Source organism: Copidosoma floridanum, unplaced genomic scaffold (genome assembly GCF_036245765.1).
Source record: "Copidosoma floridanum isolate Cflo_tuat_1 unplaced genomic scaffold, Cflo_Japanese_pri ptg000021l, whole genome shotgun sequence".
NCBI classification, from domain to species: domain Eukaryota; kingdom Metazoa; phylum Arthropoda; class Insecta; order Hymenoptera; family Encyrtidae; genus Copidosoma; species Copidosoma floridanum.
This window is the reverse complement of record NW_028321898.1, coordinates 21,438,739-21,452,510: the sequence shown is the minus strand read 5'-3', so window position 1 is coordinate 21,452,510 and position 13,772 is coordinate 21,438,739.

Sequence of the window (13,772 nt, the reverse complement as noted above, 5' to 3'; positions counted from 1 at the left end):
GAAATTCTTATCGACAGCAATAAAGTTATACTAGGTACATTGCCTTCTGGTACGACTTCATTATAATAGTTTATTCTTGGAGACGATGAGGAAACGCCAAATACCTTTTTCCTTTTGGTGCTGTTTGTGCTGATGGATACGAATAGTACAGTAGAGGACAGTGCAGAGAGTGGGTGTGTCAGGCAATTAAAAAATTTTGAAACATTCGGCTGCTGACATTACTACTGTATAAAAAAAAATCTGTTAAATAAATAGTATTGTAAGAAATGTATAGCAGTTATATAAAATTGATATACATGCAATATATAATTAATATACGAACAACATGTAATCATTTTTGGGAAAAAACTTGATCCAGTTTATATACAAACTGTATATAAACTGTATACAACTTTACTGGGGATATAATTGTACTATTACTATCTAATTCTTTAATTAAATGGCTGTGGTATCGAGTCATTAATAATCGTGGATATTCTTCGAATGTATTTGATTATTTTCTTGGAAAAAGGGTTAGAGAAGTTGTGTGGTTTGACCTGATCCACAAGTTCGTGTAGTGTTGTCGTTATTAGATAGTTTATCTACTATTCCTTACAAAGTTCCATTCTATTTGAATGTGTGGTTTTCAAAACGATTTTCAAAATAATTCACCTATTAATATAACATATGAAATAAAAAAATTAGTGTATTTACAGCAGAAATGACATTTTTTTATTATTTCTAGAATTTTTCAACATAATAGATGACAGAAATAAAACAAACTTACGATCAATAAGGTATTATGCATGTAAATCGACGCAAAATTAAAAGCTTACATACACACTAAAATTTTTATGTTGGTCGGATTGTTCTGTTTAAATAAAAAATGATTCTAAAAATTGTTGGAGACTCTAGCTGAGGACTAGTTTTAGTCACGTTGGTGTTGGAGTAAAGTTAAAATGGTTTCGAGAACTTTCATTCAATTTTATAACAATAAATTTTTGGAAAGGATAAAGATTAATGCATCAGTAATAGGCGCATGGCATACTCAACCTCTATTCAGAAAAGTAATTTTGAGGTGTCTCATAATCTTGGCGCTGGTAATAGGAGTAACTATGACGGTAAATACGTTGACTCATTTATTAATCTTGATACGTGATGAGCATGTAGAGAACAAATGTAAAATTGCATCAGATGTCATGTATGATACTATCATCACTTAGCCACAATGTAATATAGGTAAAGCCAACATCATATATGGCATTATATAAGACTTTCTTCACTTGTGTTACGTGCCATTGTGGGCAGAATATAAACTTTTTGGTCCACACAATTGCACTTTATTTTAAATTTGTTAGTTCAATCGTAACTACACGAATTATTAACGTATGAATACTGTATTAAAAAGAAAAAATTTGTTTCAGATGTTAGATGTAATACAAAGCTGGGACATAAGTTCAAAAGTATGGGCTGAAAACGTATGTGGATGCTCTTTTTTCTTACTAGCACTGGCAGAATATTACTTTGCGATAAAAAATACTAAAAAGGTGGCTATGCAAAGAATATTAACGTTAAAAAATTGTCTATAATGTTAACCATCTATCGATGTACTTTATTAGTTACATCGTAAATTAATCAAAAAGTTGACACAAATATTGATATCAATAAATGATGAAATTGAAGAAGCTATTATGATGAAATTTGTATCATGGGGACTGTTTTTAACAACTGTTTTATCATGTAATATACAAAATATTTGAACATAAAATATTTAGTAACGATTCATCTTGATTCGTTAAATACTTTCAGGGTTAATTGGCATAAGTATCACACTACTTTCTCAGATAATTTTATTACCAATAATTTTAGATCAAATTATACCGTTAAATCAGCCCCGACCAAGATATTTTATTTTGCAATCAAAGTTCATTAGTGATTCAAACGAACATTATTTTAAATATTATCTTGTGCATATTATCATTCTGGTTCTGGCGTTTTTTATCATGACATTCAATTACTTTAATTTTCTCAATGTGATATACCAAATTATTGGAATATTTAAAGTTGTAAGGTAAAATTTTTATAAATTTAATGCTCATGATGTAACATTTCGTAAACAGCTTCTGTTTGTTAATAAGGATTGCAAAAATTAACTATTTCAGGTACAGAATACGAACAGCTTTAACGGATTTTACAGAGGAAGATAACGAAGCTTATGCCATCATTGTTTCTGCTATTAAATTACATCAAACATGTACAGAGTTGAGTATGCAAAAACTGAAAATTATATTTTGTACATTTAATTTTTATAGACCAGTAAATCGTACCATTTTATTGCAAACTAATATTATCATATTAATTGAGATTGTATGTTGTAAAATATTTTATTTGCTATTCCAAATGATTTTTCGAAAAAAGATAATACAGGAAGGCTTGACATTCTCTTGTAGGAATATTTATTTCTCAAGAGCAAATCTTTTTAGTTTTTTTTCTTTTTTACAACGAAATTATTTAATTGAAAATAAAGTGAATAATAAATAGGTGATATTTTTATCGTTTCTTAGTCTATTAACATCACTAATATAATAAATATACTAAATTGTAGTAAAAATTGCCGTCCTAAATACATGATTGAATTGGAAAATCAAACAATATCGGGATTATATAACAATTATTTTTATTATTATTGCTATTATTATTATTGTTATTAGTATTATTATTATTATTATTATTATTATTATTATTATTATTTTAATGATAGTAATAACGGCGATAATCATAAAAATAATTTAAATTTTAATAAAAATAATCATAGAATTAACAATTATAATGATGAAAACAATTGAATGGTGTATGTATTGGGCTTATTTGATCTTCTGTATTAAGTAATCCGGTAAAACGTACTATTTTTACAGCAACACTTTATTGGCTAATGTGCTACTTTCTTAAAGTTTTATTATAGCATGTACTATGACCAATGTGGATGTACAAGTTACTGACTGTACAAAACAGAAAAATGTATAGAATATGTTTTTCGTACCGTGAAGTACAAAGTAAACTTCTTATACGCAAGTTAGGATGGGAAAGACGTTAACATCAATATTGTTTAAGAATTTCTAGAGCCTTCATACATAGGTAATAAATTTTTATTCATTGTAACGACTCGTTAGCTTAGCAAAGTTATGAAATCAAAATCTAAACACGGTCAAGTTTTGTTTCGTTTTTTGGCTCAAATTACTTTTTATATGAAACTCGTAGTATTACACTGTCTTGAACTCGTTCATGACCAAAATCTAACTAAGTAATTTTGGCTTTTGACTGGTAAAAAATGCACAAACCTACAATTAAATGCAATAATGCCTTATTACGACATAAGTATGTTAAAATGTTAGGGTATTATTTTAATCTATTGAATGTGAATTTTACATGTATTACCAGTTAAAAGTCAAAATTACTTAGTTGAATTTTGTTAATAAACGGTTTAATAATGAACTCTAAATATTTAAAAAACGTGCGTTAAATAACTACGTTATTTTACGTAATTTCTCCAATCAATCGTTACTTGTTGCTTACGAAAATCTTCGAACTGATGTGCAAGTCACTTGTGTTTTTGTTTAATAATTCTTTAATTTACCACACTGATTCCCCATATTCTGATACGTGGCTTGTCACGAGTGGCTCTGCTCGTCCAGCACTTCCTTCGTATACATACTTACAGTCCACTTAGTTTTGAACAAATATACTTTAAAACTTCGAATCGAACCATAATACAAGATCAATATAATTTTTTTTATAATTAAAAAAAATAAGAAATAAAGAAAACAAAGTTTGAGAATGTGCACCATATCTAGGTAATTTCCATACTAAATTTAATTAAAAGGACCCGCCATTGTTAGTAATGTACAAAATTTGGATTCAGCAATCCAGCATGCACAGCAAAGTTCTCTAAGCAAGGAAAAAGAGGAAAACGGAAGTGAGTGAAACACATTTTATCCTAGATCGTTGGTGGAACTCATCAATTTAGGTGGCTTGGGCGATTTTATCGGCTTAATCAAAACCTCTGAAATTCTGGAATTATGTAAATAAAGTAAGCCAAATTCATTTGCAATAAGAAAATACTGGGGTCACTGACTTAATTTTATCGCAAATCGCTACTGAAAATTCACCAAGTTAACACCTACTCTTAAGGACAGTAATTACAAAATTGACTATATCTTCAGAAATCTTTAATTAACCTCAAAAGTTTAAAATAGTTCTTGTGTATTTTTTTCACAAAGAATCGATTAAATTCTTCAAAATATAGGGTCAACGACTTAACTTAAGAGGAAATCAGAAGAAAAATATGAAATAGTAGTCTGGCTTGCCTCACAACGTTTCCCAATTTTTACAATTATAATTTCACGGTACTTTTCTGTCAATTTCTTGACCTTGTACTTTGGTTTTATCGAAATAACTATATTTATTAAAAAATTTACCGTCAAAAAGCGTGGATTGTTGGGGCTCTTATGGTACCCTACCCCTGGTACGGTACCAACTGCACAAGCCACTTTAAGGTGACTTTACTAACGATCTCAGTCAAGGATACCGAAGTCGCAAGATTAAAATAGATAAAATTTTTGGATGCGATATGCATTCACATACTATTAAAAATACACAAGATGAACTCCGTTTGTCCTTGTCCTCCTGCATCATCTGTCATATGCCAAAGGTACATGAATTCTCATCGTATTCAAAAATTCTAGCCTGCAACACCAACGTCTGTGACTAAAACCATTGGCTTGATGAGTCTTGCCAACGATCTCGGACGAATCCTTTCTTTTTCTTCTCTTTTTTCTTGAACTTTGCTGTGTATGCTATGCCAACGCAAAAAATGGAACATAAAAAGTAAAAAGCTTTATAAAGAAAAATATTAAATACTATCGTTTGTTGTTCACTGCCTCATCCTGAACTTAATTGCTGATTTGAAATTTTTACATTGAATAAGTAAAATAATATTATACAATTGGGAAATGAAAAGGCATAGATCTTTGACAATGCTGTATACAAGATTTTATGTGACAATTGTTCAGTAAATTGTACAACATAAACCAAAAGAGTGCTGAAAAATAAAAAATGTGAGTATCAATGTAATTACAAAATTCAATCAGTACGTTCCGTACCATAAAATTATGTCGTTAAAAAATTTAACTCACTACACTATTTATGTTTTGATATGTTCCTGTCAATAAATTAATAAACACAATTAATATTGACACCTTTGCCAATCTAACTTGCGTTCTTGTTATTAATTTTTTTTCAGTTTCATACAGTTTGTATCTCGTATATCTAAATTGTTCAATGTAGAATTATTTCTTTTAGTAAAGCCTATGGGGGTCAGTCGCTGGAACCTCCTTTAATTTAAACCTTACTATTATTGTTTGAACGAGAATTATAATATTACCATTACTAAGCTAAGAAATAAAAAAATTTTTTTTATGTAAAAAGATGAATCATTAAAATTATCCTAATACTTACAAAGACTCGTAGATACTATTGAAGATGCTTCGAACTGGTTATTTGTCACATTTCAGTGTCACAACCAATTGTGTGAGTCCAAATTTTACAAACTTTTTGAATTTAATAACATGTTATCTATGAGTGTGCAATATTTTGATTTTGCAGATATTTTCAAATTATAATATATATGAGTTAATAAGACTCACTACGGTTGTAGCGCTCACACCAGTAGTTTGGTTTACGATTAATTGGCCAGGACAATTACTAATGAATGAGAGTGATGATTTGTTCATAGCAACGTAAATATAATTAACACATTATTTAAAACTCTTTTCCGCAAAAAACGACTTTTAATGTATTAAAGCATACTCTTACAGTTATACAGGAGAATGGTATCGATTGTCTGGACAATTTAAAAACTTGCTAATAATTATGAGACATCGATGCATGCACCCGTGTAGAGTAACAGCTGGAAAGTTTTGTGACTTAAACTTGATGACCTTTGGGCTGGCAAGTACAATTTTAGAACATTTAAAATAATATCAAGATGTTCGTTTTGTAGAAAAATATTAAAGTAAATATTAGTAATATACTCAGAGGCATTTCTATTTTTCAGATTATGAGGAAGGCATTGTCCTATGTTACTTTTCTACATTCCGTTAAACAGTAATTTTTAGATTACAAGTAGCTTGAGTATTGTATAATTTATCAGTTTTCACACTGTTCTTCGAAGCTTTTTCATATAATTTCTATAATTTATATTTGAATTTAGAGAGCAGGCTGTCAAAACATCGGATTATTAGAAGAAATATGTGCATACATTCGTGGGTATACAGTTACGATAAATTACTTGTTATTATTTTTTTTAATTTAATGTAAAAAGTTAGTATTTTCAGGATACTGTTAATTGCTGACACAAAACTAAGCAATATAACTTTGTTTATCTTATAATTGCTTTTTTTTAAATTAGGTGAAACAATTTAAGTTTAGTAATAATTAAAAATATTATGATTAAAATTAAATATGTATTGAATTTTAAGTCACTTTAAAGAAATTCAAGCAAATATACATGAATGACGTAGTAAATGTAGGTATAATTGAAATTTAATGCATGTAATACATTTTAATTTAAAATACATTTTAATTGGTCATTAATTTCACAAAACGTTCTAAAAGTGTAAATTTGAAACGCGAAGTGAATTGGAAAATCTCTGAAAATTCAAGGTTCTATTATAGTAATAGAATTACGAATGAAAAGTAATACTAACCTTTGATTTAGATTTAAAATGTAAGTGAATTTTTCAGAGCATTTAGAATTTTAGGAATGTTCGTAAGAATTATAGCAAATGCGTATTAATCATACTATGATATTTTGCGATAGTTTTTGGTATTAGATCAGCTATTTTTCTAAAAAGTGAAAATGCATTAACAATATACTAATGATTAATTACTTTGAACGCGTAGAGAATCACTTTATGTAATTTTTTTGAAAACGGAGATGTTTTCTCGAAGATCTTACTTTACTCACGATGAAATACAACTCTTTTTAATTCCATATATTTTACTCTGTAGTGGAATGCAGAGGCTCTGTAATGCGTAAGAGATGTAAAAACAGCGAAAAAAATCATTTCTTTTGCGGGAACATTTGCATTTTAAAATAGAATATTCAATAAAAAAAGTTGCAGAACTCATTAAAACAAATTTCTTCCAATGTATACATACGGTATTCCGTCTGTATTCCAGAATAGGTAAAAATCGTTTCAAAATTCCCAAGAACTCGTTTAACGACATTCTACTTTCGTACATTACATTTATACAAAGAAAATTGAGTACAAAAGTTATAAATATTATAAAACTGAAAACCAAACCGTTTTAAAACAGTAAGAATAATAATTTACGACGGGTGGCAAAACAAATATAGTTCTTGTTCAAGTTAAAAAAAAAAACATAGAGTTTGTCCAGACACGGAAAAAAGGCATAGTTTTTGCCCTTACTCAGAAGAAACGGCATAGTCTTCGTCCAGACTTGAGAAATGAAAAAAGTTTTTGTCCGGATAAGAAAAAAAGGCAATAGTTTTTTCCTTGACCAAAAGGGCAAGGGCGTAGTCTTGGTCCAGAGCGCCAAAATATGCCTTCTTTTGATCTACATTTTAATAAAGAAACGTACAGGCTTTTTTAGAAATAAATCTCCTTTATCAAAACTTTGCTCATAAAGTACTTACTTAATTACTAAACACTACTACATAAACGAATCGACCATGTAAATTTCCAAATTCATAAAGTGCTCCTTATGAAAGATAAGAAGGCCGAATTTTAATGAAACCATAAAGATTATGAATCTTCAATTAATAAGACTTCAATTGTTCATTCAATAATTAGAATAGTTAAGGTACCTAAATATACGTAGTGGTATCGTAGTCAATATCTGAAGTAGAAAGTGGACAAATAAGAGTTGATATGATTCAGTTCACAAAATTGTAGCATTAAAAATCCATTATCTCGTCATTAGCAAGCGCCACTAGCAACAGACTTCGTACTTACTTACGTGTGCACTTAAATGACAATTGAGGATTTCTCTTTTATAAGTAATAAAACGCTTATTAAAGGGCCCGCTCCATGACTCTACTGAGTTAGTTCGTAGTTTGGTATTGACTTGGTTCAGTGACTATTAAGGGCCATTTACCAACATCTCGAAAATTCTTACATCAGTTTAGCGACTTTTTGGAGCAAGACTGAGTCGAGATTCGCTCAGTAAGTACTCGTATGCGCATGTGTTTCTGATTTTTTGACAAGTAACGTGAAGTAAAGTGTGCTTATAAAAATACAAGTTCGACAAGTGACCAGATTTGCCGCAGCGAAGATCTGGTTTTGCCGAACGGCAACAGCATCAGCAGTAACTTGCGTAAGTATATAATCATATTATGGCAAAGGAAATTTACCCATTTTTGTTCCTCCATTAAGCCCCGCGCCCCGTCTTTTGTTCAATTAATTTTTTATAATCTCCGCCGATTGTGCACTGCTCTGTTCTATTATTCTTACGACTTCTATATTTTCTTTATTTAAGTCGCTTGTTTTACCTATAAGTGGCCGTGACCTGGTTGCTCGGATTTTCTATCATAGCGTATACAATTTTGACTATTAGTACTTAATTTTTGATTACTTAATAAAAACGATTTTTGTGGTTTTTTGTTGTTGCTGTTTTTATGTTGCTTAGAAAATTGACTAACCACGACTACACAGTATGTATTTTCTTTTATCCTGTATATTATATATTTTCGGGGGTTTTGAAACAAATTTGGTCACTTCCGTTAAAACTCGTTTAAAAAAAAAGATCAAGATCCAGGAATTTTTTTTCACGTAAATCTCCCTCGCAGCAGCAATCATATGTTGAAATCTTCTCTTCTTCATAATTAATTTGAAAAAACAGTGAAACGATGGCGTGAAAAAAGATTAGTACAGAATAGAGGATGGGTGGTGCGTATAAAGACATTTCAGTGATGATTATACTACCCATGCTGGCCACTGTTTATCGTGTGCGTTTAATTAAATTTTTTTGTACTGTTAAATTTTAATTATTGCGTTTGAAATTTTTGGTGTCGCACCAACCACCCCCTTACCCCCCACGTACTCATGCATGGAATGTTTACTCAGTGATTATATATATATATATATATATATATATATATATATATATATATATATATATATATATATATATATCCTTCCACCCTCTGACGGAAAAAAAAGATTCATAAGTTCAGTACACACAAAACTTATGTATAAAGGTAAATTATACGAGATGAGTAAAACCTGACAAGTTACCATTAGTTTTATCGTTTTCCTCAAACATAATGTTTGTAGTTACACTGAACTATCCAAGGGATGACGTTATTAGTAGGGAGTCTAGACCTTATGACTTTGCTGTCGTACTCTTTTTGTCTCTCCTCCTTCTCTCCGCGACCTTCCCTCAAAAAATCTCGAGGTTGCCGTGTATTAGCTTCTCGTAAGAAATATTACCTACAAATTATGTCAGCAAACACGCGTATCTTTTCATCAACATGTATTGGTTTACATACATTTTGAGATTTATATATTATATACGTTTCAAATTTAAACAGGTTGCCGATCGCCAACTGCAGCAATAGCCAAAGACCACCAGCACCAGTTACGCCTGTACAGCCTGTCCGGTCGACCTAACGAGTCCACGCGAACCGACGAATACTTCCAGTGCATCCACTGTGACATGTCCCTCAAGACGGACGACAACATGAACCAGCGCGTAAGGACAGCCCGAGGCTCGCCATCCCCTGGCTATTACAGTCACACCAACTCCATTGGTGGAAAAGGCAGTGGTGATGCTAACGAAAGGCCACTGTTCAACGGCAGTTCCTCCTCGACGATCGCCAATGACGCATACAACGAGACCAAGAAACGGCTCGGCAAATGCAAGCGCTTCAACAACAATGACAACTCAAAGAAACGAGGTCAACGTGAGGATCCCATGAAGGTCAACGCAGAGAAGAAGAAGCGAGACAAGGTACCGAGTAGCAATGGAGGCAACCTGCACTCCTGCAACAACGGGCCTGGTGCTACTCCGACGTGCAACGCGGTCGTGGGCTTCGGTGACCTTGTCCACCTGGACTTTACGTCGAAAAAATTTCCCTTGATAGCGCAACGCACATGCGAGAGAACACTTCACCGGCCGGTCCCTGGCGCGATTATCAGTTACCTTTGCTCTAAGTGTCCTAGGGCTTTTCCCTGCCAGTCGGCGCTCGACGGTCATGAGATTAACTGTGGAATTGCAGCCACTGCCACCACTCACGACAACAACACCTGCAGTGACCTGACTAGTACAGAAAAGGAGCACTTTTTCGCCATGCTGGGTCTGCAGAGACCGTCCGCGAATGTGGCTACGAGCACGAGCAGCATCGTCGAGAACAACAACCACGACAATCACCAGAGAGACCTGACTGACATCCAGAACATAACGATGAACGTGATGGGGCACACGTCGAATAGGCTGCAGTTGCACGAAAAAGCTGAAATGCCCGACAATTGTCCAGTGGGGCAGCAAGGATCGTCTGAGGCTTGGGGCTCGTCGAGCACTTCCCAATCCAGCAACACGGAAGAGGAGGACCAGAACGCGTTTGCCTCCAAAATTCGCGAGATGAAGCTCAAGGGTGAATATCCCTGCCAGTTGTGCACTCGTGCGTTCACGAATTTGCGGGCCCTTAAGGGCTATAACCGGATTCATGTCAACACGATACCCGGCAAGCCTTTCCCGTGCAACGTATGCAAGCACAACTGCGTCAACAAGAACGCCCTCAAGGAACACATAAGATCGCACAACGGGCTGAGACCATATCAGTGCTCGATCTGCAACTACCTTTTTGCGACCAAGGGAAACTGCCAGAGGCACGTGAGGAACGTTCACGGCAAAATAAACCACGAGGAGGTCCAGAGTGTGCTCATCTACCGTCCGAGCGAGGATCCAGCCAACAATCAGGTCGACTTGATGACTACATCAACCCAATCGCCTCGTGTAGCAGACAACGATTTCTGGTACGATATACTCGAGGTCCTGGAGTACGAAAGTGATGTTGAGGATCAACTACAGCAGATCCAACAGCCGGTGCTGGTGATGGGGGTATCCCTTGCTGAGAATCTGCCATATGAAAGCCAGTACGACGACTTCCAAAGGCCACCAGGCATGCAGCGGCACTTTAATTTTACCAACAGAATTGGTGAGCTGCTGCAGCACCAGAGTGATCAGTCAAACGACGCTGATTTCAATGACTCGTACGTTACGAATTCCTTACCTCTAGTCGAACGCAACTCTGGCAGCTCTCCACTGTCCGAGGATAGTTGTGTCAAGCCCTCCGAACTCACCGTAACAACCGCACAGATGTGCCAGTCGTACCCCGCCAGTGCCCATCAGACAGAGGTGCGCTATACGTCTTAGCGATCGCCATCGCACTTTAATATACCATCAAAATTCTTGGTCGGTTTTGCAAGGGTGTTTAGAAATAAATATTAAAACTATTATTACACAAATAATTTTTTTTCATTAGAAACAAATCGTCGTAATAATAAAAAAATATCCTTCGATCGAGTGCACGTAATCCTTTCCTTTATTAAATTACTTAAGTGCTAATATTCGGACAATTTAAAAGATGATGCATCCGACCGAAAAAAACTATTTCTTTAAAAACACATTGGTACTTGAGTCTTACTGATTACTAATTATTATTTTTCTTCCCTTTTTCACCCAGCAGCTGGTGCAGCATAGGCAGGGCATCCCCGAAAGAAAACCTACCACCTCCGAGAATGCCGAATTCGGGGTCCTAACGCAGCAACGGGAGGTTGACGGTAGCGCCGTCAACACCAAGGAAAACGATAATCTTGAGCATCAACTTGTGATCTACGAAGGAGACGCCAATCAACTGCATACGATCACCGTAACCATGACTCTACTTAAGGATAAACTTGAAGAAACCAAGCCCCAGGAGGTACAAAGTAACAACAGTCGGACGATTTTGACCAAAAAGTCTGAAGATAACGACGTGGTCGACAACAACGAGGGGGACGAAGAGGAACATAAAGACGAAGCCGACGAGGCCGTAGATTCGATGACGATCGTCACTAAGGAAAGTCATGGGTTCGCTTGCAAAAGGGAGAACGGCATTAGCGAAGGCAACGAAGATCCGTCCAGTATCTACGTGATGCCGAGCAACGCGTCCCACAATCACCCACAAAATTTTCACGCGCAAGACCTGAGCGAGAAGGAGGACTTTATTGCCCCGCTCAACGACCACTCGGGCGGCATTTCGGTCACTTGGCCTACAGCCGCGCCTATCTTCAATAAGAGGAGCAATAGGGAATTTATCGACTCGCTGGCCCCGAAACGAGTCAAGTGCCTATATTGCCAGAAACCCTTCCCCAAGGTCTCTTCCCTCAACCGCCACATTCTGACACACACTGGAGAGAAGCCCTTCGAGTGCCATTTCTGTCACATGTCCTTCAACACCAAATTCAGTTGCAACCGCCACCTGCTCAAGAAACACAAAAATGAAACCATTGAGACTGGGCTCGTGCAGACGATCGAGCTGCCCCAGGAATCTAATTCACCTCTCGTTGACAGAATTGCTACCAGCCACGAACTCGTCAACGCCAAAAACGAGAGCAACAGCATTTCGGCGAAGAAGACGTCCGCTGATTCCACCAAAAGCACATCGCCAAGAGCGCCACCTGGTCTTGCAACCAGCGGGACACCTCCTAAGTTCCACATGCACACGGGCAACAGCGGCTTCGCCGAGAGGCAGGACTGCGATAGTAGTCACGACGCCAAAAAAAAAGTAATAAAGAGTCCGATTATTTGTTCCTTTTTTCTTTATGCATAAATTAGAATTATTTTAACTAATGTTTATGAACTTTGATTACCACAGGTAGTGTGCGCCATTTGCATTGGGCGCTTCTATTCAGCCGCGGATCTGCGCCGCCACATGAGGACCCATACGGGCGAGCAGCCGTACTGCTGCGGCGTGTGCGGGCGACGCTTTACCCTGAAGCACAGTATGGTGCGACACCAGAAGATACATAACTAGCCCAACTTAGCGATATATACGTACCCTGCTAAGCAATACGAATTCATTTTGAACCGACTTGAATCGACCTTTTGAGACAGTGTAGGCACTAGTGGATTTATCAGTCATATCGAACATCTCAATGAACTATTTGAGAATAAGTTAGTATAAAAATAAGTGACTTTCAAACGGAAACATTTCTTTAGCCACATAAAAATGCATAAATTGGTTACGCGCTACAGAGATCTTCAATAAAATGTTAGCTAGAAAACCTTTTTTTGAACTTTTGTACTTTTTTGAATTTAATAAAAGTTTTTATGATGTATAATTTTGCATTTTATGATTACATTGTTAATAACTTTACAACCTTTCGATTACTAGTACAGTTAATAATATTATTTTCCGCCCTCGGGAGGTTTTGGGAGGCTGGTACTTCCTCGGGCAAAAAAGCAGTTTTCCGATACTCGTTCGAAAAGTCTCCTTTACGAACCTCGTTACGGACCTCGCCTTCGGCTCGGGCCGCAAACCTCTCGGTTCACAAACAAAGACTTTTCAAACTCGTAGGAAAACTACTATTTCAGCTATGCACCATATGTATATGATAGCATAAATAGTAACTACAAACAAATCGGTTACATCACGATTCAGAGGTGACAAATAAGTACGACTCACACCTGTTTTCGGATTACTCATAGTCTTTGTTAATCCTTTCAAA